The following is a 5,017-nucleotide window of genomic DNA, read 5'->3' on the forward strand; positions in this document are numbered from 1 at the left end:
TACATGCAATCTAGTAATAACCATGATGTAACTTTCAGTTATCTGATTTGCATTCTTGTTTCAGGCTTGTCTAATACTTTAGTAATAACCATTCAATTTGAATAACCATTCGATTTGAACCATAGATATGGTTAAAATGAATCCTCCCCAACAATGAATCAAGACCATTCATTTGGTGAATTTCAAAATCTTAGCCTTTACAAACTGAAAATTATTTTTTTTCTTTTTTAACATTATTCATCTAATGCTAATAAAGCCATCTAAAAAAATTGGAAAAGAAAAAATCCTTCTAAGACCTAGATCGAAGCATCTTATCAAAATGGACGGCTTATGTTAATTGGCTTTAAAAAATACTTTCTAAATTTCAGTTTCAAAATTTTCTTTTTTGTGATTGTTCATTACAATGAAAAGACTTTATATTTCAAAATTTGAATCAAACAAATGACTCTAACAAGGTTTTTGAAGCCGTTGAACAAAATCACTGTTTTATATATATATATATATATATATACAGAAATGGGAAAGTTTTCTATGTTCCCCCTATAACATAGAAGTTCTATCCTCCCCATACCATCCAACTGTCCATTTTTTATCAAGAAAGCCACTCACCATTTGATCTTAGATTCGACATCTGAAAGTATTTTATTTTTAGTTTTTTTAATAAAATTTTTCTGAATATAAAATTTGGTATGTACCATCTTCTCATTGGGGTGCATCTACAAAAAATATTAACAATAATTTTTCGATAAAAAATAAATACACTTTGAATTTTTCAGGAGTATTTTGGTTATTTTATTTTATTGAAAATACTTTTTTATATTTTTCGTTATTGGGATTTTAATAGAGGAATGGACATCCAAAATTTAGTTTCAAATTAGTTTATAGAAAAACAATTAAAAAAAAAAACAATATAGAGACGTGACATTGTGATTGGGGCAATCTTAGCCCTCCATTAAAAAATGGACTGTTGGACAAGGTGGAGGATAGAACTTCTATATTGTAGGGAGAACATAAAAAGTATATATATATATATATATATATGAAAAGTGTGTATATTTCAAAATTTGAATCAAACAAATGGCTCTAACATGGTTTTTGAAGCCGTTGAATGAAATCACCATATATATATATATAAGTCTTCCCAATGTCTATAGGCAATAGGGAATAATGATTTTGTTGGTGGTATAAGACCAATGGGCTAGAAATGCAATCTTTTAAAATTTTCCATTGTATAAAAACTCAGGGGTTTAATGTATGAGTTTGTCAATACAAAACCATAATACATATATTTCAGCTTACAAACATGGTTTATACACATTTGAATAGTAAAATTCAACCCTAATATGTCCCCTACAGATCCCTTACTCAAACATACAATTAGCTTAATACAATATTCAAATATTTACATTGTATATCTCTACAACATATTGCATGACTTGCACTCGCAATTCCTCATTATATCAAAATTAAGATAATTTCATCTTCATTCTTCATCCTCATCGTATATCATAATGTTTCATACACATCATACACTAGATCATAATAATTCGATAAGATTTCAATTCGCATAAACAATAATGCATAGCATTAAAGTTTATATCGCAAGGTTAAAGAACAATCTCAATATACACACAACATATTTAATTTAACCAATCATAAATCAATTTAATAATTGTAAATATATCAAATTAATATGTAAACATGCATAGGAAAACCATGGTTCGAACCCCTTGTGCCCGAGCCATGAAAAGGCCTTTTGAGGATTTAATTTTGTCTCATTGTCTAAGACACAGGTAATAATAATAACTCAAGGAGATCAATCCAATGGGAAGCAAATTATCACTTTTATTTCACTTAATGATGATCAAATAATGAGAGATACATGTATCAAAATAGCCCTTCAAAGTTAGAGAGATACTACACAAAATAAGGAAGTTATGGTGAAACTATATCATGTGGTCTATAAAAGACCGCACGAACTTTTTAACAACACAATGGACTATTTCTTATGCTCAAATATGATGAAATAAACCTCTCATCAGTTGTATATTCTTAGTAAAAAAAAATAAGATCAAGAAAATCAAATTGAAACGACTCAAGATCATGGAGTAAGCAAGCTAGTCTACACATATTATGTGTATGGACTATACTATTGCTTTGGGATTCTTCAAATATCAAGTTTTCATGACCAAAAAATAAAGAAGCTACTGTAAATAAAGGGTGACAGCAATCTGTGATAATGGAAATGAGGTAAGAATTAAAAATATACGAAGAAAAATCAATACCTTAATTAAGCAATAGTATGGGTTTGATCACATAAATGATGGACTACTCTATGGAAGGGTTTCAAAATGAAAGCTCAAGGAAGAAGATAGTCTCATGGGTGGCCACATTTTTGTCACGGGGGCTCTCTCTCTTTAAAGTGAATACTCAAGTTGGAGTTATAATTAATCTCATAAGTTATTTTTATACTTTGATCATAAAAACAGATTTGATCTTGATCCTTGATATTTTAGATCATTGGCACATGAGAAGCTTTTATTCAAGCCACTCATCCATATCTTATCACTAAGAACAATGGATGAGCTTTTGACTCCCTTCACTCGTTAAAACCTAGGTTTATAGTCATTTTACCTTGAAGCTCTTAGCTCCATGTTTTATTTCCCATTAAGCCTAAATTCATGTTTACACTTATGCCCATAATTTTTGAATAATTTGTAAGAGTCAATAAAATATAAGGACATAGACATAAAGGTAATATGAGATATCCACACATGTGAATAAAATATCTTATGACACCATCAATAGGATTTTAACAACACTAAACTTTCACATGGATAAAGCCCATAAGGTGGTGCCACATAAGATATACCCATATGCTATAAAATCATATATGGATGATAATATGAATTAAATTAATTCTCATAATCTCATGATTTTATACATGCCAAAAATGATACATATGAGCAAAAAAAACATGTGACCTAAATCAAACTTAAGTCATAACAATATATAACACTTTAAAAAACAGGATAACATGTTATAACATAATACCAACAAAATAATTAATGACAAATAGGTCCCCACATGGATATGACATTAGCATGATGTCATCCATGAGTGGGGAGATGGGGGTGCCACGTGGCATCTCTATGGCCACTTGGGATTCATGTGGCATCCCCATAGAATGTCTTTGATTGGTATTTATGTCAAATAAATTTGAAAATCATATTTTTATTGTTTAAAAAAATCTGAAAAATTCTTCAAAAATCCAAAACAAATTTCTAAATGATTTCTCAACATTGTTACATAATTTATCATCAATATAAAATCTTTTATCATAAATTTTAGATTAATTTGTACCAAAGGTAAATGAGATCTCTAGACATATAACACTAGTCGGAGTCTTCTATTGCGCTAACCCGAATGCATTCCACTGGTGTCTCAAGCCAACCCAGTAGACTTATGCTCCACAGTCTATGGAAGGGACACAGTTGGTCACATCAAAATCGTTGAGCCAGAAATTCCTGTCACGAGGGGTTCAATGGATTACTGGTGCACCCCTGTGGGACATGTTCCTACTCAAATACATGGGTCCTCTCAAAGCACACGTGCACTAGCTCTTCTAAGTCGGATAATACTATAGAAAAGTGACTTCCCCATACGATTGTGGGTGCACATGCCATGAAACGATTTCATGTTAAGATACGAGCTTATGTCCCATGAGCCGATTATTCCATACAGGGAGAGTAGCACAAAATTTTGAAGTGGTTTTCTTGTTTTTCTTTTACCGATCGATTGCTTGTTTTTTGTATTTTTTTAGAAAATTAGAAATACCGTTTTTTATTTTTTGTTTTTGGAACATTCACAATGAGTTCTATGATTTGATGTCGCTTCGGGTTGGGGTCTCAATAACCGGCAAGTTGGTTTGTTATCACGATCGTATCATCAAATTATTCTATCAACGATTGATTCTCTCTTATGTTTCGTAGTGAGTTGAGTACAGGGACGTGTTTCTCAACTCTATAAGAGCCCTATAGTGATCATAGGATAGTCACAATATCATGTTTCTATTGTTCTTTTTTTTTTTCTGTTTACCGTATCTCCTAACTTGAGTTTGCAACAAGCTTCTCTTATCTTACACACTCCATTCATGGTCTCTAGGTAGCAACAAAACATGCATACAAGCCTCTACAAAATCAGTGTGTTTCTTCTATGATTTTATTCCATTTTTTAATTGTAAATATTATTTGAAATTCAGAAAATGTTCCATGAGCAAGGAGAGAACCAGGGTCATCTTATTTGGTTCGAAATCCGTTTGTTAAAAGAGTTCTCTGCCTTAATGGGGTTGTTTTTTCCATGCATAACCAGATATCATTGAATTCCATGAGCATAGATTTCTTTGATTAGGGATACTACCAAATATAAGCTTTGCACTTTTGATGTCCTTGCATTTGCAGTACATAGATAATAATGCATTGATTAGATGGAGATTGAATTCCAATCCAGTTTTGAGTGCATATAAATGAACCCAAATGCCTCAGTTTAGAAGTTTGAGCTCACACAAGCACTAGAAACACTCACACATGGTCAGGATTTACAGGTATAAGAAGCATTTGGTCAAAGGTCTCCAAGGCTTATTTGCAAAATCCAATTTATGCACATCTAACTATAACTGTGTTTTGTGAAACCACATCTCGCACAGAAATATCCTCAAACATTGATAGCCCAGATTCTAAATCTCCACAGTTTATGTACACCAAGACAGTGGCATTTTGTGCAGCTACACATTGTGAAAAACCCGATTTGATTTCTCAATAGTGGATTAATCTCCCAAATGCAAGTGACTCAGAAACAATCACAAGAGGAAAGAACAACTATTAGAGTAGCTAGGTTACATCTTTGTCTAGAATTCAGCAAATCTCGAAAAAGAATCATGGTATATCTTGAAAAGCCATTATCTGAATACCCCGCAATCATGGTGTTCCATGTGATCAAATGTCTCTCAGCCATCTTT

Source organism: Amborella trichopoda, chromosome 8, assembly GCF_054954075.1.
Source record: "Amborella trichopoda isolate Santa Cruz 75 chromosome 8, AtrichopodaSantaCruz75HAP2 v2.0, whole genome shotgun sequence".
NCBI lineage: Eukaryota > Viridiplantae > Streptophyta > Magnoliopsida > Amborellales > Amborellaceae > Amborella > Amborella trichopoda.